At 37.5% G+C, this 24,843-nt stretch overlaps 1 protein-coding gene and 2 pseudogenes across 3 annotated transcripts in view; 1 reads left to right on the forward strand and 2 right to left on the reverse strand.

Annotated features, from left to right (window-relative positions):
- LOC104778406 (protein neprosin) overlaps positions 1-24,843 on the reverse strand; it is a 648,080-nt gene that overhangs the window by 11,399 nt on the left and 611,838 nt on the right. The gene's annotated exons all lie outside the window — the stretch shown is intronic.
- LOC147947910 (putative LRR receptor-like serine/threonine-protein kinase At1g56130) lies at positions 10-23,334 on the reverse strand (annotated as a pseudogene). Its single transcript, XR_015587499.1, has 22 exons — positions 23,138-23,334; positions 22,978-23,049; positions 22,808-22,879; positions 22,634-22,705; positions 22,470-22,541; positions 22,286-22,357; positions 22,074-22,145; positions 21,915-21,992; positions 21,762-21,833; positions 21,608-21,679; positions 21,387-21,458; positions 17,171-17,236; positions 16,990-17,055; positions 16,856-16,899; positions 16,698-16,758; positions 16,226-16,581; positions 15,923-16,124; positions 15,676-15,837; positions 15,473-15,591; positions 15,204-15,414; positions 795-1,029; positions 10-704 (listed from the first exon to the last, which is right to left on the reverse strand). The product of XR_015587499.1 is annotated as a putative LRR receptor-like serine/threonine-protein kinase At1g56130 (transcript).
- On the forward strand, positions 2,068-9,537 carry LOC147947911 (uncharacterized; annotated as a pseudogene). Its single transcript, XR_015595530.1, has 6 exons — positions 2,068-7,522; positions 7,656-8,004; positions 8,085-8,264; positions 8,369-8,468; positions 8,544-8,934; positions 9,026-9,537. The product of XR_015595530.1 is annotated as an uncharacterized LOC147947911 (transcript).

The raw sequence follows: 24,843 nt of genomic DNA on the forward strand, positions 1-24,843 counted from the left end.
TTCAAATTCTTCTAACTAGAAAATCTATTATTTAACTCCACAAGCGGACAACCTCATTCGGAAGAGCATAAAACATTATTGAAATATGTTAATAGTATCCTCATATAATCACATACACAAAGGTCTATATAGATAGATCGAGGTGAAACTTTGTCATCTCCCCTCATTGATCTTCACTCCGTGCATTGGCTTAAAGTCGCCGTCTCTGGGCGTCACAAACCTCGTGGAGGAGAATGAAGAAGCGCTTGTATCTTTAGTTTGAAAGGTGCTAAAAGAGGAGCTTGAGGAGCCATCAACTGTCCAGTCGGTTAGGTAGCCTGGCTTAGAGGTTACATCACTGACCTCAACGTCCCCTGAAAGCATGGCCACCACTCTTGACATTGGTGGTCTCAAGCCAGAAGATGCCTGAATGCAAAGTAGAGCAATTCCTATCATGCGTTTCACTTCTTCCATGTTAAATTCAGTCAGCTCCTGATCGATTAGGTCACCTTCATGGCTTTGCTCGTGCTGATTCCATGCCATTTAAAAATGTATAAAACTAACAAGAACGTACCCAGTCCAGAAGATATTTTTTTTCATCATCCAGGCTCGTATCATAGTTTTTCCTTCCACTCACTAGCTCAAGAGCCACAACACCAAAGGCATACACATCCGTTTTCTCTGATAGTTGTCCAGGCATGGCATACTCTGACGCAAGATATCCTCTGCATTAATTGGTACAAAACCATGTGTTATATAAACCTATAGTATTGTTACAAAGAAGAAAATTAAGTGGATGGTTTGGGGATACGTACATGGTCCCTGCCACTTTGGTACTCATGTGGGTATTACTATCATTGTATAGCTTTGCAAGCCCAAAATCAGAAACTTTTGGGAGCAGCTTAGAGTCAAGAAAAATGTTGCTGGCCTTCACATCCCTATGTACTATGCGATCACTCGCCTCCTCGTGGAGGTAGGCTAGACCTCTGACAACTCCCAGACATATCTCGAAACGGGTTGGCCAATCAAGATGTAAATTCTTTTCACCTCCTGCAACATCCCAAAATCAGCTTGGCTGTGAAGATATTGTGATGACTGGTTTTATAAGATGCACAAAATTGAAAAGTCCATCATTAAGGGAGAGACTGAAGCTGGTTTTAAAAGGAGCATGGATTATAAAACTCAATCACCAAGGGAGAGATTGAAGATGTTGTGTTGACTGAAGTTTTATAAGGTTTAGAACATATGGTGAAATCTCTAATAAATCTCTAATAAGTGATACATCATAGATGTCTCAGTGATGGTACAACAGTTAAGACAAAGACAATGGACAGAGCTGATACAGAAGATGAAGTATTAAGTTGATTCAAGTACTGGTACATCAGACCTTAAGTAGCGCTTGGTGATCGTGCTGACTCAGTGATTGACACAAAGCAAAGAAGAAGATAAGGTGTTGAATCAAGAACTTTGCAGTTAGATGTATCAAACGTCTGAATCAGTTCTTGTACTAGGCCAACGTTAATACAAGAAGTACTACAAGAAGCTGATTTAAAGAGTTTGAATACATAAGCTTACGGCCGACTTGGACAAGCCAAGTGGCGGCTGCTGAGCTGGATGGACATCTTGAATAGAAGATTCAAGATGGATCATGGAGAGAAACTTTCCTATTTGTTGTATAATAGGAAAATTGTCAATCCTAGGGGTTGTGCAATTGTTAATCTCCCAATTTCTATTTGTTGTATAATAGGAAAGTTGATAACCCTAGGGGTTAGGCAATTGATATAAATACCGAGAAGACGCTTCATGGAGACTTGCGCGCTTCAAGGTAGTTTCAAGAGATGCACACAAGATGTGTGGTGTCCCTCCATCAACAAGATATAGAGATCTTTTGATGGTATTCATCTAGAAAAGAATGGTAGGCATAATAGTGCTTGTATCCGCAGTTGTAATTGCTATTTTGTTCTAGTGGATTTGTTCTAGACTAGGTCCCGGGGATGTAGGAAAAATCGAACCCCGTTAACAAAGCTTGTGTGTTATTTACTTTATGCTTATACAAACGCGAAGTAGATGTTAACAAAACTTAGCCACAAATATAGGTTTTCAATTGGTATCAGAGTAGGGCTGGATAGAGATATGTTCTTGTTTCAGGTATGGTCCTGGATTTGTGGCTAGAAGGAGAAAATTGAAGCGAGCAAGAAGGAAAGAGATTGATGGTTTTCTTCGTCAGGCGTCAGCGAGATTTTTTTTTCTACTCCCAAAGAGGCGTAAGAAGCACTGAGTTTCCTGACAAGATAATAATCGTGGCTATGGCTATGGAGTTTTCAGCCTAAATTGGGAAGTAAAGCAATATCTCCGTTCTGAATATTTGCTGGGTTTTCTTGGAAGAAAGAGAAAACCTGATTCAATAAAAAGCAAAGTATTGAAGGGTTGTTCACCAAATAGAGGTTCTCTCGTTGTTAGAAATCGGAGTTAGGTCTTGGAGAGATTGAAAAAAAAAAAAAAAAAAAGGCTTCAAGGTGTAGAAGATGGTGAAGAAGGGTTGAGAATCTCTCGATGAAGAAGCAAAGAGGTCGATTCCATGAAATTAAAGGCTGAGAATTTCTAATCTCAATTCAAATTGAAGAGTTTTTTTTTCTGATAGTAAAGCTCGCAAGAGAAGTGGATTTTTGATTGATGGTGGTAATTACTTCCAATAATCTGTGTTTGAAAGGAAGTTTAACAAAAGATAGATGCAACTATGGGCAGAATACATAAGAAGAGAGGATATGAGCAGAATTAAAGGGAAAAGATAATTGTTCTAAATTCCAGGAGATCTCAAGAGCATAATTCATTAAGAGACTGGTAACAAGGAATAAAGTGCTCTTGGTTTATATAAAAGCTTTGATGGTGGAGTCATGTGTAGTCAAAACGATGTTTCTTTTCAAAACATCAATTTGGAATCAAGTTAAAGTTGTAAGGTTTGATGGTAGTCTACTCAGAACTAAGATATATGGATCTCGTGGTGTGGTACTTCAAGTGAAAGACATTGGGTTGAGCGAGGAAAGAGAGGGAGTATATGAAGATTCTAAGAGAGCTCATGAGTTGATTAAGGGGAAGCTTAAAGATGATCGTTAGAGTTTTGGAGCTGAATTTGAGCTTGACAGTGATTTGGGGATTTGGAGAGGCATAGTGTTTGAAGTTGGGTCAATGAAGATGAATCACGAGACAACAAAATGATTAGCTATAGTTTTTATCTCTAAAGCTACGTTCATTAGAATGAGGAGATTACATAGGCTGGCTCGTTTGGTTATGCTTTGAGTTTTGATGGTGAGAAGCTAAATCTCTTCCCTTGCAATTTGAAAAGGACAAGAGCTTGTTCATATTCTTGTTCAAAGCAAAGAGGAAGGGGTTTTTGTTCTTGATACAGCTAACAATGGCTCTTGCCATGAGAAAAATTGATGAATAAAGGATGAGCCTATGTAATATGGTTCTTAAGGATGTCCATGTGCTGGTAGAATGATCAAGACGAAGTTTGATACACCTCTTAATCAAGAAAAGAAGCTCAAAGGAAGGATAATGAAGAAAGTTTCAGGTTTTGAAGGCAGTTTTCAGTATCATATTTGACTCTTTCATCCTCATTTGTTTTGGCTACAGACCTTGGATTTTAGCTCTGAAAGATGCTCTGAAAAGTTGAGAGCGAGATCTTTTTAAAGAAGTAAAGATCACCTTCTGGTTCCATTTGGTTTGACAGGAATTTGATCTCAAAGTTGACTGCTCGTAGCATTGTTTCATTCCGGACCTGTGTTGGGATTTTGGCCATAACTCTCAAACCGTAAATCGAAATCGCAATCTGTTTTATCCTGTGCCTTCGTATGGCTGTTTTTGATATCCTCACCAATTTTCTTAATTTTCTGGGTTGTTGTGCTACTCCGTTTATGCTCTGCATCAAGACTGCATCAAGATAGATGAAGAAATTTAGGAGGTAGCAAGTACATGACAAGATTTGTTGGATGTCACTGGCTGTAATATGTAATGAAGAAGAGGTCTCAAAACTAGAGTTTTCTTCAGAATGTGTGTAGGAAAATTCAGTGTTGTTAACATCATCAAAGGAGAGAAGATTTTTCTGTAAGGCAGAGAAAGATAACAAAAATCTGTTTCAAGATAGCAACTTCAAGAGAGGGTTTGGAGATCCCAAAATAATCCGATCATGCTGAAACTTTGTGGGAAGCTTGATGCTATTGCGAACTTGAGATCCAACGGTTGGATTGAAGTTTTGACGGTTGGTTTGTGATTTATTCAAGCATCTTCAGTGTTTCCAGCACAGTTTTATTCTGAAGTTTCAGTTTTTACCAGTTCCGGTGGTGATATCAAAAGGAGGACCAAATGAATACAGAATGTAATGAAGCTTATGAAGTTCCAAAAAGAAGATTTGTCCCTTACAAGTGTCAAATAAAAGACTGTGTGGAGCCTTCATTCTGGTTTTAAAGAATCATGTGGCGGACAGAGTTAGGCGTTCATCATCAACATAATAATGTGGTTCCATTGTCGGAGTTTGATGTGTCTGCAGAGTTTTGTGCTCTTTTGTGTTAGAAAGGAGTATCTTATGATGAAAAGAAGTGTTGTTTGCAGAAAGTATGAAGAAACAAGTAATGTTCTGTTTCAGGATTGTTTGAGGCTATATGGCTGCATGAGACTGGATGAGATCTTCTCACAAGGATGAAGAGGATGTTACTCGTGTAAAGACTGCAAGAGGGATGTGATTGTTGCAAATCATTCATACGTGTCAAATATAGCAGTATGTTTTCAGTCTAGAGAAGCAATTCAGGGAATGAGTCTCATGGGTTTCACTACAAGAAAACACGGTTTTTCCAACTACAATCGGCGACTAAATGCGTAGTCGTTAAATTTAGCGACTATTTTGCGACGAATCATATATAGTCGTGAATTAATCGCTAATTTGCGACAAAAATATTGAGTCGCTAAATTAGTCGCTAAATGGCGACTAAAAAGCGACGAAGTAAGGAAGTTGTGAATGTTGTCGCAAAATAGGCGCTGATTTAGCGACTAATTTTGTAGTCGCTCGTGTTGTCGTAAATTTGGCGACTATTTTGCGGCTTATGCGGTGGGTCAAAATTTTGTCGCACATTAGTCGCTAATTTAGCGACTGATTGTGTAGTTGCTGTTTTGTCGTAAATTTGGTGACTATTTTGCGACAAAAGTTTGCGACCCGCCACATATGTCGCAAAATAGTCGCTAAAAGTTAGTTTAAAACACGTTTTTAGCAATCCGGAGTAGGTGTATCTGTATTTGGTGACTACGTGATATTGTCACTTTTTAGTCGCTAAATATACCTATATAAACTGAGCTCACCAAACGTTTTTCTCACTCACAGAAACACACTAAGCAACACCAAAAAAAAAAACGAGATCATAGAGATTTATAATAATGTCAGGAAGTTACAATTATAGTAATTTCCGGGAGTGGATGTACAAGAGGATCGATGAGGTGACGGGAAATTTTACAGAAGAGTTCAGAGCCGGGATGGAGCAGTTCATGCAATTTGCAAATAGCCAGCCTTTTGCACAAGAAAACAGGGGTAAGTTTTTTTGCCCTTGTAGTAGGTGCAAAAACGAGAAGCGTTTTCTAGGGACTAGAATTTGGAATCATCTTTTTAGTTATGGGTTTATGCCAGATTATTATGTTTGGTATAAGCATGGGGAAGAAATAAATATGGATATAGGAACGAGTACTGTTGATCCGACATTTATTAGAGGGAGTGAGGAAGTGGGTAATGTAGTAGAAGATAGATATGTGGATATGGTGAATGATGCATTTCCTTCTAATGTGGGTTTTGATGATAACTATCAATGGGATGGGGGTTATAAGAGTGTAGAAGAACCAATACTTAACCATTCAAAAAAATTCTATGATTTGTTAGAAGGTGCAAAAAATCCAATATATGATGGTTGTCGTGAAGGTCACTCACAATTATCTTTAGCTGCTAGAGTTATGCAAAATAAGGCAGATTATAATATGAGTGAAAAGTTAGTGGATTCAGTATGTGAAATGTTGAGTGATTATTTACCAGAAGGAAACCAGGCTACGGGTTCTCATTACGAGACAAAGAAATTGATGCGCAATTTAGGACTCCCATATCATACAATTGATGTTTGTATAAACAATTGTATGTTATTCTGGAAAGATGACAAAAAGGAAGAAAAATGTTTGTTTTGTGATGCACCAAGATGGAAGCCTAAGAATGACCGACGCAGAACCAAAGTACCATATAGTCGTATGTGGTACTTACCTATTGGTGATAGACTGAAGAGAATGTATCAGAGTCACAAGACTGCAGCAGCAATGCGATGACATGCTGAGCACCAAGCAAAGGTGGGAGAAATGAGTCATCCATCTGATGGAGCGGAGTGAAAGTATTTTCAAGAACAAAATCCTCAATTTGCTGAAGAACCCCGTAACGTGTATCTGGGATTGTGTACTGATGGTTTCAATCCATTTGGGATGTCTCGTCACCATTCATTATGGCCAGTGATATTGACGCCATATAATCTACCCCCTGGTATGTGCATGGATACTGAGTACTTGTTTCTTACAATTCTAAATTCTGGTCCAAACCATCCGCGAGCTAGTCTTGATGTCTTACTCCAACCTCTTATTGATGAGTTAAAATAGTTGTGGTCTACTGGAGTCGATGCATACGATGTGTCCTTGGGCCAAAATTTCAACCTAAAAGCAGTACTGATGTGGACGATAAGCGACTTTCCTGCGTATGGCATGTTATCTGGATGGACAACACATGGTAAATTATCTTGTCCAGTTTGCATGGACGATATAAAGTCTTTTTATCTACCTAATGGAAGGAAGACATGTTGGTTTGATTGTCATCGGAGATTTCTTCCTCCTGATCATCCTCTGAGGAGGAATAAAAAAGACTTCCTGAAGGGAAAAGACGCTACAAGAGAGTATCCACCAGAGTCCTTGACCGGTGAGCAAGTTTATTCTGAGCGCTTGAATTCTGTAAATCCACCAAGAACCAAGGACGTCGGTGGAAATGGTCATGAAAGGAAGATGCATGGATATGGAAAGGACCATAACTGGCACAAGGAAAGCATTTTATGGTCGCTACCATATTGGAAGGACCTTAATCTCCGACATAATATTGATGTGATGCATACAGAGAAGAAATTTTTGGACAACATAATGTACACTCTTATTCGTGTGAAAGGTAAATCAAAAGATTCCGTCATGTCAAGATTCGATATAGCAAAGTTCTGTTCTTGGCCACACTTACATCTTGATAGTAGGGGAAAAGCACCTTTCCCGCCCTATACATTGACAGACGAAGCTTGAAAAAGCTTATTGGAATGTGTGAAATACTCGGTTAAATTCCCAGATGGCTATTCGGCAGACTTAGCTAGTTGTGCTGATATGGAAAATGGAAAGTTTTCAGGCATGAAAAGCCATGACTGCCATGTTTTCATGGAGCGGTTACTTCCATTTATCTTTGTAGAACTCCTTGACCAGAATGTCCACCTTGCGTTATCAGGTATATTAATTAATTATTTAAAAAATTGTAACACAAAACAAGTATATATAAATATATATGTATATTTATATGAAGTGAGTAAAGGTTTCTCCGTAATTAATGTGATGAAGTTTGAATAAATATAATATTGCAGGGGTTGGAGCATTTTTCCGGGACTTATGCTCAAGAACTTTGCAAACAAGTCGACTTCAAATTCTAAAACAGAACATTGTTTTAATCCTTTGCAATTTGGAAAAGATATTTCCACCATCCTTTTTTGATGTGATGGAGCACCTGCCTATACATCTTCCCTACGAAGCTGAACTGGGAGGCCCTGTCCAATATAGGTGGATGTATCCTTTTGAAAGGTTTTTCAAAAAATTGAAAGGAAAAGCAAAGAACAAAAGATATGCGGCAGGATCAATTGTTGAATCATATATCAATGACGAGATTGCTTATTTCTTTGAGCACTACTTTGCTGCGAACATACAAACAAAATCAAGGTGAGCAATTAAGAGTAAATATTTTTAAAGTGATATTTAATTTAATAGTCATAATAATTATTTTTTAATTTTATGGTCAGATTAACAAGATTTGATGAAGGTGAAGCGTTTGAATATCATGTCCCTGGAGTACCCTCTATATTTACTCAAGTTGGCCGTCCCAGTGGAGAAATGAATGAAATATGGCTTTCAGGTGATGACTATCGTTGCGCACACGCATATGTTTTACGGAATTGTGACTATTTTCAACCAATTGAGAGGTATATAATTAGTTACATGTCACAAGTTAGTTACATTTTAAGATATCTAATTTCACTATATTTTCTCATATACATTTGTGGTGATCTGGTCTTTCTATATTTAGTATGTTCGAGGATTATATTTCGGCAAAATATCCAGGACTTAGCGAGAAAGAACTCTCCTTGAAAAGAGCTGATGAATATTATTCATGGGTTAAACAATATGTATGTTAAATAATTTTTCGTGATATTCCTATTTTACTTATTGTTATTATTTAAAATAACGGGACTTATATGCAGGTTACTTATTGGAACGCCTCAAATCCATTTCCTACTTGGGTTCAAGAAATTGTCCATGGACCTTTGAAGAAGGCTAAAACATGGCCAATGTATTTTACAAGAGGTTATTTGTTTCATACAGAGAATCACGATGTTGGACGAAAGACATGTAACTATAGGGTCTCTGTTAAAGGGGAAAATTATGTGAATGCATCTGATGCTGCAGATTTCTACGGGACATTAGCTGATATCATAGAACTTGAGTATGAGGGGATGCTTGGGTTGAAGATCACACTATTTAAGTGCAAGTGGTATGACCCTGTTATTGGTAGAGGCACTCACAGAAGTAATGGTGGCGTTGTAGACGTTCTTTCATCCAGAAAGTACAATAAATATGAACCATTTATTCTAGGTATGTATATAAATTTTCACATTAATTATATATTGTCACTATCACATTTATATATAATATGTGTAACCTTTACACGTTGATTGCAAAACAGCATCTCAAGCCCATCAAGTTTGTTATATTCCGTACCCATACATAATGAAACCGAAGCATTTGTGGCTCAATGTTCTAAAAGTAAATCCGAGGGAAAATATTTCTGGAGAACCAACTCTTTTTCAAACAGAAACTGATGATGCTGTATTGATCACTACAATTGAAGATGTCATAGTAGACAATTTGGAAAGGGGAGACCCAATAAATCTAGATTATGATGTTGCAGACGCGGAACCTGAAGATGAATTTATGTGTAATTTATCGTCTTCGGATGATGAAGAAGAAGACGACGAAGAACCCTGATATGTAAAATAAATTATGTATAAGATATGTAAAATAATTTACTGTTTAATAAACATTTGGGGTTACTCGAACCCAGGTCTGATGATTTTAATCAGGGTACATTAACCATCTGAACTAATTCTTTTTTTGTGTATATAAACAAAACGTATTGCTTATATTGTGTAACACTCCTCTTATATTTTGGGCAAAAGAAATTTGGGCCCAACAACATTTCTATCTGATCCATCAAAATCGATCTGAGACAAACCTATTCCTAAACCTAAACCTAAAACATTCGATCTCTCCTTCTTCCTCACTTCCTCATCTCCTTTTTTCGATTAACCCTAAATCAATCCATCAATTCGATCCATCACCTTCTTCTTCAATCTACCTTCTTCTTCAATCTACCTTCTTCGATACATCATCATTCTTCCTCAATCTAACCCTAACCCTAAACTTTCTTCGATCCATCTCCTTCTTCCTCAATCGATTTATCTTCTATGTCGTTGAATCCTGCTGTTAAGAAAACAAAAAAAGAGAAAGGTTGCACCCAACCTTTCTCAGAGAGCCGGACCCTCTAACCAACCCCCACCCGTCGTTAGAAGACCCAACCCTCTTCCACCTCAGTACAATTTCACGCCAACGGCTCGAATTCCTTCCCCATTCACGCCCCAAGAGCAACAATATTTCTGGAACTTCCCACCGCCATAGACGCTTTTCCAGAACTCAGCCAATCAAGTTCCCGATCCGCCCATTTCGACACCTGTGGTTCAGAACAATACTGCTCACATGCCGGAGGATCATCTGCTATCTCCAACGCAGCACTCTCATGGTCATAGTCAACAACCGTCTTCTCAAGGTAACAACTACGAGCCTCAACTCCAGGATGAGACGATGCAATCTCTAACTGCCCTGCTTACGATGCATGGCCGTGAGAAGTTTACGACTGTTCTCTCTCCCATACTGTTGGAGAAGACGACTTGGTAATGTTTCTAGCTTTGGTTTGATGTAGAATTCGATTTAATTGCTTTGGTTTGGTGCAAGCAATTGGTTTGTCATACTTAGGATGTCATTGGTTCTCATATTTTGCGGATTGAATTCTTTTGTTGCTTTAAATTGGTTTGTTTGATTGAAAGTTTCAATCTCGTTGCTTTCAATCTGTTTGTAAATCTCATCGCTTTCAATTTGTTTGTCAATCACATCGCTTTCAATTGGTTTGTCATTCTTATTGCTTTCAATTCGTTATAGTAGTGTATGTGAAACAATTGATGCAATATAATCTCTTTAGCATACATTGATTGATTATTATTTTTTTGTTTGCTTTATAACTGTTCTGACTAACTAGCATTGTTTACATGTGTGGAGGTTTGATCGGGACAAAAAAGGTCAATTTGTTCGGAAGATTACCAAGATTATTACAAAAAAATTCGATGGTCCATATTATACTTGGACTTGTGTGCCTCCCGATCGAAAAGAAAGATACTTCATGGAATTTGCGGTAAGAATAGTACAATGTAACATGTTTTCTACTTGTGTTTATTGCTTGTTTTCACTAACTTCACTAACATAATTCCTTCTCTTTTTTTGTTATGTAGAAAACTCACACCTGGGATCCATTGATAACAGGAACCGTTCAAGAACATTTCAACACCATCTGTAACCGTCGGATGAAAGGCATGGTTAGCGATGCAAGGACGTCTCAAATTAAACCTTCATGGATTGAAGGTACTCTCTGGCAAGAGATAGTTGATAATTGGGATACTGAAGAACAACAACAAAGGAGTTCAACCTATTCCAAATGTCGTTTGTCTGACCGTAATGGTCTAGGTCTTCACATCCACTTATCAGGACCCAAGTCATATAGAGAAATCCACGATGATCTGGTTAAGTCATTTCTAATTTGTTAGTTACATTTATATCCTTTCTATCTTTAAACACTTTCATAACCATTCTTTATTTTGTAACATTGTAGGAAGAAGAGTTGGGAAGAGAGGTCAGTATGGGTGAAGTTTTTTTCAAAACACATACAAAGCCGGATGGTTCTTATGTGGATGGCAAGGCAGAGAAAATTCATCAAGCTTATCAGCAGAAGTTGCAAGAGAAGATGGCTGAGCTTGAGGCAGATTCAAGCCTTTCAGATGGTATTTCACATCGTCGAGAGCTCACCACCGATGAATTTACTGCCATCTTCCTTGAGGTAAAGTACCATTTCTATTCGATCATGAATTTGTTTTGCTCTTTATTTACAGTTTTTCTTTTTGGTAAAAACAGTGCACTGAGAAGGATTCACGAGGAACTCCTTATGGTCTTGGAAGCCTCAAAGCTAATCTTGGCAAGGGCAAGCAACAATCACAAACTGAAGCCTTTCTTACATTGCAAGAGCAACTCAAGGGAGCCCAACGACAAATTGAAATTCAGGCGATTTTCAATGCTGAAGCTGCTGCTCGAGAAAAAGAGACTGTTTTCCTTGTGGCTGAGCAAAAGAATGAGATCAAAGAGTTGTCGTTGATGGCAAAGTTTATGCGCAACACTAATCCAGCCTACTTGGAGTTTATAGCCTCTCAATCAGCTGAGGAGGACAATCAACATTCACCAACAACATGATCAACTCCAATATGGTTCCTATATTCTCTTAACTCATGAACTAAGTTCTTTTTTTCAGTTTGTATGTGTTATAAACTCTTTCTCTCTTTGGTTTTGGTTTGATTTCTGTTTTGGACTAATGTATTTTCTGGTTTCAATAAAATTATGGTTATTTATATAATGTGTTTTCATTAGATTTTGGACTTGTATATTATGTTTGTTCTCCATTTCATTAATTTCAGGATTAAAATCAGGATTACTATCAGGATTACAGAACAATAATAACCAGTTAATTTTATTGTTTTCTAAAACAAAGTTGTCGTTATGTAGTCGTCATTTAGACGGAACATTGTCGCTAGGTTGTCGTTAAATAGTCGTTAAATATGACGACTATTTAACGACAACCTAGTATTGCAATTTTATTCATGTAACAAAGTCGTAACTTCGTCGTAAATTATTCATCATATTTAATGACTATTACACGATAACTACTAATATAGTCGTACACTAGTCGTCAAATTGTCACTAAATTTAGTTACTACATAACGACTACGTGACCAAAATTTACCGACAACAGTGTATAGTCGTTAAATACCGACTAATTAACGACCAACTGTATTAGCGAGAAAATATTAGCTACAACAGTGTATAGTCGCAATATAGTCACAAATTTTCAATCAACGACTATTTAGTGACTATTCCTACAGTGGCCAATCGCCTGTTTTCTTGTAGTGTTTTGTTGTATGATGTCGACGGTTGAAACATCCGGATATCTAAAGCATCATGATCTTCACGAAAAAATCACAGAATTTATCACTACTAAAAGAAGGTTTATAGAAGTGTCATGAGTTCCGAATTGGTTCGAGACTTTTCTTAAGAAAGCTGTAGGAGGTTAAAGTCTTAGAAAGCATTTTGTTAAAGGGGGAAATACTGATGGATGCTGGTGAGTAAGCTGCAAAAATCGGTTAAAAGACAAGACCATTGAGATAGAAACTCAGTTTGAAGACAAGGCAGTTGAAACAGAAATAGTTGCAGTTTAATGATACACAAGAGTGTTTTGTTTTAATACGTGAGCAGCCAAGCATGGGACAAATGTGATGCATTCGTGTAGGGGGAGTGTTATCCACCCTGTAATTCATGATGGATGTTGATCTTGGTTGTCATTTAAGCATGAGAGATTTGCATAAGAAGAGGAAGAATATGCCCCAAAAAGTATATGAAGAAGGAATACAAGTCTGCACCAGATGTCATAATATGGTCTAGCTCTCAAACACAATTAGAGGCAAAAGCAGGGGGAGATATCGCACATTGGAATGGGGGAGTTTTCTGATCTGGTTTTAAGGACTTGATTTGAAGAATGGGTCTTGAGGACATGAACTGAATTAAAAGAAGTTTCAAGAATCTGCAAATTTTAAGGTAATTCATGATGTTAATATAGAAATCTCATTGTATCAGTTCATGTGAGATAGCTACAAGAAAAGCTAGCAGCAAGTAGTGCACAGAAAAATATAAAAGTTGATATTGGTTGCTACAATTTCTGGTGGAGTTTGTGTTCGAGATTTTTGTTCATATGGATTCAGAAATCGATTATGAGGTGCAGATGCTTATGTCACAATTTCAAGGAGTATTCAAGGTTGCGCATGAGAAGGGATCATCTCAGGTTACCCAATTTCTCATGAATAAGTTTTTGAATTGTTCATGCAAATAAGTAGAGTACTCAAGGCTAAGAAGTGATGAGCAACACAACAGAGGATAGTTGCAGGGCTGCAGAAATTGCTTCCAGTAAAACAAGTAAAAGGAAATTCAAAGTTTATGCTCAGAAGATGGGTGCATTAAAGGCATGTTTAGCAACTGGTTAAATTCAAGACTGCGTAAGATGCTATGAAAAGTTGAAGCACTTGAGATGGGTGAATTAAGATACTTGTTAATTGTTTTTAACTGAGTTTGCACTCAAGCTGGGGGAGAAGAGAACATCAAGTTTATTGTGAGGTAAGAGCAAATATTATGGGGGAGCTCTACTAGTCATTAGAGATTAAAGAATGTGCTTGAGTATCGAACTAGCTTTACTAGTGATTAGAGATTAAAGAATGTGCTTGAGTATCAAACTAAGTTAAAAAGGGGGAGAATGAAGATGTCATGATCTTTCAAGAGTAATACATGATGTAGCATAAAGTGAGAGATTGAAGGAGATTTAAAACTCAGTCATCAAGGGAGAGATTGAAGATATTGTGATGACTGGTTTTATAAGATGCACAAAATTGAAAAGTCCATCATTAAGGGAGAGACTGAAGCTGGTTTTAAAAGGAGCATGGATTATAAAACTCAATCACCAAGGGAGAGATTGAAGATGTTGTGTTGACTGAAGTTTTATAAGGTTTAGAACATATGGTGAAATCTCTAATAAGTGACTGTAATGGATGAGACATGGATACACAGATACATCATAGATGTCTCAGTGATGGTACAACAGTTAAGACAAAGACAATGGACAGAGCTGATATAGAAGATGAAGTATTAAGTTGATTCAAGTACTGGTACATCAGACCTTAAGTAGCGCTTGGTGATCGTGCTGACTCAGTGATTGACACAAAGCAAAGAAGAAGATAAGGTGTTGAATCAAGAACTTTGCAGTTAGATGTATCAAACGTCTGAATCAGTTCTTGTACTAGGCCAACGTTAATACAAGAAGTACTACAAGAAGCTGATTTAAAGAGTTTGAGTACATAAGCTTACGACCGACTTGGACAAGTCAAGTGGTGGCTGCTGAGCAGGATGGACATCTTGAATAGAAGATTCAAGATGGATATGGAGAGAAACTTTCCTATTTGTTGTATAATAGGAAAATTGTCAATCCTAGGGGTTGTGCAATTGTTAATCTCCCAATTTCTATTTGTTGTATAATAGGAAAGTTGCTAACCCTAGGGGTTGGGCAATTGATATAAATACCGAGAAGGCGCTTCATGGAGACTTGCACGCTTCAAGGTAGTTTCAAGAGATGCACACAAGATGTGTGGTGTCGCCCCATCAACAAGATAGAGAGATCTTTTGATGGTATTCATCTAGAAAAGAATGGTAGGCATAATAGTGCTTGTATCCGCAGTTGTAATTGCTATCTTGTTCTAGTGGATTTGTTCTGGACTAGGTCCCGGGGATGTAGGAAAAACCGAACCCCGTTAACAAAGCTTGTGTGTTATTTACTTTATGCTCATACAAACACGAAGTAGATCTTAACAAGACTTAGCCACAAATATGCGTTTTCAGGCTGCAGAGAATCAAAGGGTAAACTAAGTACTAATCTTTCTGCCGATCATTACCAAATAGTGCTTGATCAAGACTTCCATTAGGGAGGTACTCATATACGAGCAAACGATGATCTCCTTCATACCAACACCCGTAAAGCTTTACTAGGTTGCGATGCAGAACTGTAGAAATTGTTATGATCTCTGCTACAAATTGTCCCTTTCCATGTCAAGATCCATCCGAAAACACTTTCACCGCGATCTCTCTTCCATCACTGAGGTTTCCCTATGAATCAATGTGTTAAATCATAACAAAAACACATTTGGTATGGGACCGGGCTTACCTTATAAACAGACCCAAACCCTCCCTCTCCAAGCTTGTTTGAGGGATCGAAATCTTGAGTATCACTTTTAAGTTCATAGTAAGTAAAAGTGTAAGGTTTTATGTCCGTACTAAGCAGCTCTGTAACAAAAAAAAAGTTATAAACCAATTTGAAAGATGATATTAAAGCTCAAGGGCCTTGTAACTTGCTTGTGACATGTATACCTTTATCAACTGTGTAGCGCTTTTTGCCTTTTCGGATGATGAAGATAATTACGCCCGCAAAAAAGATGCTCAAAAGTCCTAGGCCAAGACCAGCACCCACAACTGTACCAGTCCTATACTTTTTCTTTGATGGTGGCCTGTTAGCTACAGTTGGTGTAAAATCTAAACAAGAATATGTAACACTTGGGCATCAGGTGATGTAAAAAAAAGAAGGAAATAAAAAACAAAAATTCGCCAGTTGTGGTACCTGGTTTTGCACTGACAGCCGATATTAATGGCCCATAAGTACCCATAGTAGGAACACCAATTTATCCTTTGCCAGCCCATAAAAGATGAATTTCAAGGTAATTTTCTGATACATTTGCTTTATAATCTTTCTGAACACCTCCGACAGTAGCGTCACCACCAACTATTCGGCGTATATCAAAATCCTTTTCAACAAGTCTTCCCTGGAAACATATACGGAGCTAGGTTTCAACTTTTCAGAATTCAGCAGGAAAGATTATTAGTCACACCAACAAGTTAACTTGTAACGCCGTAGGGGGCAGACCTGGACATAAATGTCAAAAAGTCGTCTTGCTAAACCTTTCCATGTGTTAGAACCAATAATCTGTATTTCAGCAAACTGAAGTGTTACGGTATAGACTCCATTTTCAAGCCCCAACCCATAATACCTTAGGGAAGATGAAGATTTTCTTGCGGACGGAAAAAGGTCTGAGTCCAAAGCGTTAACAACCCATATATTACTAATACTCTGGGCAAAAAGTCCTACACTACTTGCTCCCCATCTCTGAACATCACTCACGAAAAATGAAGCTGCTCCAAGATCCTCGTCCTCCCTCTCAAATACTTCTCCGCTAACAGACGGTAGTTGTGGGCCTCCGCAGTTGACCGAAAAGTCAGAATCTAGACCACCAGTCATTAATATATCAAACCTTAAGCAAATTTTTTTTTCCAACAGAATACACGGTTAATCACAACGTTTATGATGATATATATACATATCTCTTTGTCACACTTACAGATTCCTCTGCCTCATTGCAAGGGAAGTTCTTCGGCAAGCACTTTAGTCCTGGTAAAACCCTTTTTAACAAAATATAAACAGATTTAGAGAGAAGAGAAACAAAATATATTCAGGCATCAACAAGAACATACTTTAATAAAAAGAAAAAAATATCACCTCTTGTCTAGACCTTCCAAGTGAAGTTGTTAACAACAAGGTTGCTGCAAAAATAACATACAGTTTTATTATAATTCTTATAAATGTTTCTTACAAAAGAAAAAAGAAGCGTGGAGAGTGTTTTGTGTACTTACAGTTTCAAGTTTGGTAAGCTGACCCATGAAGGAAGACTACCGGACAAATCATTGTAGGATACATCTCTGAAAGAATAACGTACAGAATATGTTATATAATCAAAAACAGTTTCCAGATTATATATGATCAGGACTTTGTGGCTTTCAAAGGTGATTAATTCGAAAGGACTTTGTAACTCACATATTGCTCAAACTCCGGCTCTTTTCAGTGGGCAAAGAACCATTCAGCGTGTTGTTTCCCAGAAACCTAATATGAAGACAACAAAAGTATTTTCCACAGTTATATATCACTGGTAGTGGTCGGGAATACATAACAACTACTACAAGAAAACACGTGCTTTGCGACGGAAACCTGCGACGGACAAATGCCCTCGCAAATTTGCGACGAATTTGCGGGTCATTTGCTATGAAGACGAGGACCCTCGCAAATCCCTCGCAAATTTGCAAGGGAAATGTCCCTCGAACATCCCTCGCAAATTGGCAAGAGAGTTGTGATTCGTTTGCGAGGAAAAAGCTGTCCCTCGCAAATCTATCGCAGATTTACGACGAATTTGCGAGTCAAATAATCCGTAGCAAATTTTCGAGGAAGTAGCGACAGATTTGTGAGGTCATTATGGGTTTAGGGTTTAGGGTTTAGGGTTTGAATTGTAGGTTTAATTCTGAAGTGAAGTTCCTAGTAAACATCAAGAGACAAAAAAATATTTGAGATGAATCAACATGTGTGAAGAAAACATATAAGATATATATAAATCAAGATGTGATTTACTTTCATTATGAACATAGATATGACCAAGTGTTAAAGTGTTTTGATCAACAATTGCAATGTAGAGTCCATAGTCCACTAATCACCAACTATATGAACAATGAACTTTCCAAAACATAGGAAAAACATGAAATTAATAGAGATTGTATCATTAAGAAAATAAAGTTGATGCAAAAGAATATATACACTTGCGAGGGATATGCGGTGGATGTGCGAGAAGACCCGGAAAACCCTCGCAGATCCCTCGCAATTTGCAAGGGATGTGCGATACACTGAGCTTATTCCTCGCTAAAGCCTCACGGTTCCCTCGCAAATTGATCTTTTACATGCAAATTAAAGAAGAGCATTACTAAACAACATTGCATCCAAAGCATAGGAAAATCTGAACTTAGTAAAATAATGTTATCTACTTTAATTTGAACCTACTTTAGTAATCAACATTTGATCTTTTACATGCAAATATAAACCTACTTTAATTTCATCTACACATAGCAAACTATTTGTATATAATAATATTGGATTAGCAAACTAATAATATTGGATTAATAATTTTGAAAGCATAGGAAAACTTTCTTTAGCTTTTGATTGAGTACATTTTAATGAGGATGATCTTGGTATATAAAATGAATTTGATTATAAAGGTGCGAGGGATTTGCGACGGATTTCTTATTGGACCTCGCAAATCCATCGCTAATCCCTCACAAAGCTGGTGTATTTAATTGGTCAGTTTGTCGGTTGTTCAATCTTTTTTTTGCGAGAGATGTGCGATGGAGCCACACTAATCCCTCGCAAAATTGGTGTATTTTGATTGGTAAGTTTTTCGGTTGTTGCATCTTTTTGCGAGGGATGTGCGATGGGGCCACGCTAATCCCTCGCAAAGTTGGTGTATTTTGATTGGTCAGTTTGTTGGTTCCTAGTTATTTCGTCGCAATATCTGCGAGGGAGTTACGAGGGCACAAAATATTTATATATACCATCGAGCTGTGGTTTGAGCGAAGCTCAAGCTCTTTCACCGAAACCCTAATTTCTCTTCTTCATCCTCTCAGCCCCTAATCTCTCTTTCTTCTTTGTCTTCTCTGACAAACCAGAGTCGCTCTTCTTCATCTTCTCCGGTAAATCGTAGCCGTCTCCGTCGAACCTTAGCCGTCTCCGTCCAACCTTCGTCTTCTCCGTCAAGGTATTAACTCTAATATCTCTTCGTCTTTGTTTCTATCTCGTCAAAACCGAATCTCTTCAATAAACCCTAATCTCTTCAATTAACCCTAATTTAATCTATTAACCCTGATTTCAATCTATTTAGCCTAATTTAATCTATTAACCCTAGTTTCATCTATGAACCCTAATTTCATATATTAACCGTAATTGCATCTATCAACCCTAATATAATCTATTAACCCTAATTGTTTCTAATTTCTCTTAGATCTGATTAAATTGATTTTGTTTTTCTTATAGATGTTTAATGGCAACGATTACACAAGGTTCCTGTATGATCAAGGTGTACCTGCTCCCACTGTTTCTAACCGTACACGGACTCCAACCGGTTCTAATTCTCGTCGTTCAACCTCGCACCCACTACCTCAGACACCGTCTTATCATACTCCTTCTCCTTCACCCTCTAATGGGAATCATGGGAATCAAGAGGAGTCTCCACCCGCTCGTTCGTCTTCTACAGGAGCTTCTACACGTCTCAACAATCTTAACCTCGAAGAGTTACTCAATAGTCCCGGGCGTGGAGGTTTACCGAAGCTAGACCTGCGTCGACCTCCAGGAACTTTCTGGTAAGAAAGTTTCATGAACCTTGTGTAATCATAGTTGCATCTTGAATCCGATCATTCACTCCTTTCATGTTGTAATTTGTTTGAAGGGTTGACCAAGATCCCTCTGTTGCTTCAACTGTACGAAGCATGTTTGAAAGAGATTTCAAAGAGCCTCATGCCAATTGGACACAGAAGCCAACTAAAGTGGTATACCGTTGGTATGAATCTTTTGCGGTAAGTGTAATATGTCTTGCAATCACACAATATGTTTTGTTTGTCATTTTTAAGCATATACTTATTTACTTTTTTTTATGGAAGCAACTATACAATTGGGTCCGGTCCATCAATGATAGAGTTAGGAAGGAGTTTGAAGACAAGCTTAAGGATAGGATGTGTGATCAAGTGTCGAGGTGGAAGTTAAAGTGGAAACTCAAAGGTGATGAGGAAAAGCCACGGTGGATTGATCCTGGAGTTTGGAGTGGTCTTGTTAAATATTGGCTTGATCCCAAATCAGAACTCAAGAGTACCAACAGTCGGAATGCTCGTTATCATGATCCTGATGGCACCGGCATATATAAGCACCGATCAGGCCAAACCTCTTTTAAAGCCGTGCTCGAAAACATGTAAGTGTTTAATCATCTCTCTTTTTCTCATTTTCATCTCTCTTTTTCATTTTAACTAATCATCTCTCTGTTTCTCTTTTTCAGTCTGAGCTAACTGGTGAGTTAACTCCTGATTTTGTATGCATCCTAGAAGAGACTCATCGAAAGCCTGATGGGTCTTTTACGGATGGAAAGTCGGAGTCTCTGTTCAATGAGGTGTCGTCGAAGATCCAAGAGTTGGAATCTGAGCTTTGTACGGGGGAGAATGGAGAGAGCACTGCTTCTGGTGGGGTGCCAATTCATATCAAAAACAAAATTTACACATCGGTAAGTTGTCTGTTTATATACTTTGAATGTCTTTGTTTTTGTTTGAGTTTTGTGTTTGTTTTCTTTGAAGTTCATTTGTGTTTTGTTGTTTTGTTGGTAGGTTGCTCCAAAGAAGAAAAACATGATCTATGGGGTTGGTTCTTTGCAGTTTGAAGCATCCTCTAGCAGTAGTGGTCCACCACCGTCGTCTTCTCCGGCTAATGATCCGGTTCTTTTAGCTCAGAAGCTAGCTGCAGCTGAAGAATGCATTCAAATTCAGGTGACTCAAATCCAACAAAGTGCAGAGAGGATGCAAAGCTTTGATATATACTTCGAGTATCTCGCTGAAAAGGATACGGAATTCGCTGCTAGGTTCCGAAGCCCGACAACGACCAACCCAGACGCCGGAGAAGGGCGCAACACCGATGATACAGTTAACACCGGTAGTGGAACCGGAACCAGAAACATCACCTCTCTCTGAAACTTTTTAAACTCTTTCTTGTAATGTATTTTTTTTTTAAGACATTAAAATTTCATTTAATTTCAATTTAATCTCAATTCTATTCCCAATTCAAATTTAATTTAATTTCAATTCAATTCTATTATCAATTTCAATTCAATTCATTTTCAATCAGAATTTAATTTCAATTCAATTTGCGATGAATTCAGTTTCTCGCAAATTGCTTCAGAGTTGCGAGTAAATATGTTTCTCGCAAATTGCTTCAGAGTTGCGAGTAAATTGGTTTCTCGCAAATTGCTAGTTATTTGCGAGGAAATGTATACTCGCAAATTGCGAGGCATTTGCGAGGGATTTACGATGTTTGAAATTTGCGAGACGCGATTTGCGAGGGATCGTTGTATCTCGCAAATCCCTTGCGAATGTTGATTTACGATGATTTCTTCCATCGCAAATCGCGTGTTTTCTTGCAGTGAACATAAAGACCCAAAAAAAAAAAAGTTAAAACTTACAAGTGAGTAAGTCCACTCAAGTTGAAAAGTGAAGCCGGAATTGGTCCATGTAGTTTGTTGAAGCTCAAATCACTGGAAAACAGACACGAACCACACATCAAGTTCAATGAACGGAAAAAAATGGAGAAATAATTATATGATATTGTCAGCAATGTTAAGATCACTTTGGGTGGCTTTCACAAATCATCTCACTAGCTCGTACGTATGTTGTAGTAACTTACACTTGTCTCAGTTTTGAGTATTCCCCGATATTAGAGGGGATTGTCCCAGTGAGATTGCTGTTTCTAAATGTTCTGCGACTCATATCATCAAAGATAATAAATACAAGGAGGAGAGGGAAACAGTTCACATATTGGAGTACAATTGTTGCCTTACAATGTATTTAGAGATTTCATGTTTTTGATGAATTCGAGAGAAGAGCTTCCATTGGAGATATCACCAACACTCCTACAATATTTTAGGATAGGATTTTAAACGTAGAGGAGAAGATAGTAACTAATAATTGATTTTGGCACCAATGCAACTAACACATAGAGGTCTGTCAAAGAAGTTAAGTTGGAAAATGACGACGGTAGCGGACCACTCAAACGAGTTCCGTGAAGTTTCCTGCATGCAGTGAAACATGCCATGCATGAAGAATTTCCACTATGACAAAAAATAAGGAAAACAAAATTAAATCATTCTTACAAGATAGTAAGTCTGGTCCATTTTCCTATAAATTCCGGGATCGGACCAGTAACGTCCACATCGTTTAACCAACTGGTTACAAACATTAAGGAAAAACTTACCCCAAGAAAAAAATAATGTGAAGTCACAAATAGGTATATAACAAAAATTAATGTAGAAATCCAACTATGAAACTTAACTATATGCGAATTCAATAAAAATGAAAATCTTACGCGTCTTGTAGCTCTACAAGATTAGCAAATGATGAAGGTATTTCTCCACTAAGTCCAGAATTTCCTACGTATCTGCAATAAAAAAAAAAAAAGAAATGATAACAAAACTAGATGATTATGATAAATGATTACTAATTAAAAACACTGATTACACAAAAAATACTATATATATGTACTTTCTCACATTTTCAGTAGACTTGTACAGTTCCCAATCTCAGCTGGTATATGACCGGAAAAGTTATTTAGACCAATACCTCTGCATGCAAAAAAAGATATATGCTCAATATTAAGGAAGCATCAAAATCTGACATTTACTATGTTTTTTTTAAAGAAGAAGAAGAAGCTTACAGCGACTTTAAACTTGTAAGCAAACCAATTTCCTTGGGAAAGGGGCCAGACAAGGCATTGATCCCAATAGTACTACAGTCGTTGAGAAACCGTTGTAGTGTGAGAGACGCGAAAGAGAGAATTAAAAACCAAAGGAAGAAGATTTAAGGTTCCATTCGAGGCTTATAATATTACATCCATTCCAGTTGAGTCAAGTTTCCAATTGCGGGAGAAAGGGAGCCTGTGAGATAATTTTGAGCCAGGTTCCTGAAAGAAAGATGCATGTCGTCATCATTTGAGTTTTTTTTTCTTTTTATTTTAAATGAAGATAAGAAAAAAGAAAAGGAAAGGGTAAAAGTCTATACAGATCGGTGAGGTATGTCAAAGTCCAGAGCTGTGGAGGTATAGGTCCTGATACATCTTTCGCAAAAACCTTGCTGTGAAATCGAAACAACATTGATCGAAGGGGTGATGAATGCAAAAAGATTTAAGGAAAAGAAAAAAGAAGAATAGAAATATATGTACAGGGCAGTAATGCGGCAGATTGTGGACTTGTCGAAATAGCAGTCGCATTTTATTAAAGGGTTGTAGTTTTTGTCCTCCATGGTTATTTCGTCCTTGATGGCGGCGCCGGAGCAAAGCTCCCCGCTGATGTTCCATTCCCTCGGAGCTTTGATCCTCCAAGCTGCGAAGATAGAGTTCAAAGCTCGCGCTGTTTGCATGCAGTTTATCCCCACAACAACCCGTCAGTTTGTTTAAACCAAACATGCAACCAGAGCCGTGCCTACGTTATGAGATAATAAACTCTCGCCTACCCCATCACATATTTTTTTAACAACTTTAGGAAGCTACATATGTAGATAATGGTCATCAGTACACCAGCATATATGTATTAATATTATATTGAATTAGTTAAGTTAGAGAGACTAATACAAAGTAAATAGTATTTCCCCCCCCCCCCCCCCCCAAACTATCATATCTAACTAGATAGAGCTGAAACTATGACCTCGATCTATATGTTTCTGAAAACAAAATTTGAAATCTATTTCTCTCCAAATCAAAAGTTGGAAATCTAAATCTCCTCAAATTAATAATTCAATATCTATTTATCCACATACATGAGTTCCATCGGGTTTGATAATTATTTTTTAATTTTATGGTCAGATTAACAAGATTTGATGAAGGTGAAGCGTTTGAATATCATGTCCCTGGAGTACCCTCTATATTTACTCAAGTTGGCCGTCCCAGTGGAGAAATGAATGAAATATGGCTTTCAGGTGATGTCTATCGTTGCGCACACGCATATGTTTTACGGAATTGTGACTATTTTCAACCAATTGAGAGGTATATAATTAGTTACATGTCACAAGTTAGTTACATTTTAAGATATCTAATTTCACTATATTTTCTCATATACATTTGTGGTGATCTGGTCTTTCTATATTTAGTATGTTCGAGGATTATATTTCGGCAAAATATCCAGGACTTAGCGAGAAAGAACTCTCCTTGAAAAGAGCTGATGAATATTATTCATGGGTTAAACAATATGTATGTTAAATAATTTTTCGTGATATTCCTATTTTACTTATTGTTATTATTTAAAATAACGGGACTTATATGCAGGTTACTTATTGGAACGCCTCAAATCCATTTCCTACTTGGGTTCAAGAAATTGTCCATGGACCTTTGAACAAGGCTAAAACATGGCCAATGTATTTTACAAGAGGTTATTTGTTTCATACAGAGAATCACGATGTTGGACGAAAGACATGTAACTATAGGGTCTCTGTTAAAGGGGAAAATTATGTGAATGCATCTGATGCTGCAGATTTCTACGGGACATTAGCTGATATCATAGAACTTGAGTATGAGGGGATGCTTGGGTTGAAGATCACACTATTTAAGTGCAAGTGGTATGACCCTGTTATTGGTAGAGGCACTCACAGAAGTAATGGTGGCGTTGTAGACGTTCTTTCATCCAGAAAGTACAATAAATATGAACCATTTATTCTAGGTATGTATATAAATTTTCACATTAATTATATATTGTCACTATCACATTTATATATAATATGTGTAACCTTTACACATTGATTGCAAAACAGCATCTCAAGCCCATCAAGTTTGTTATATTCCGTACCCATACATAATGAAACCGAAGCATTTGTGGCTCAATGTTCTAAAAGTAAATCCGAGGGAAAATATTTCTGGAGAACCAACTCTTTTTCAAA

This window comes from Camelina sativa, chromosome 3 (genome assembly GCF_030686135.1).
Source record: "Camelina sativa cultivar CO46 ecotype springtype chromosome 3, ASM3068613v1".
NCBI lineage: Eukaryota > Viridiplantae > Streptophyta > Magnoliopsida > Brassicales > Brassicaceae > Camelina > Camelina sativa.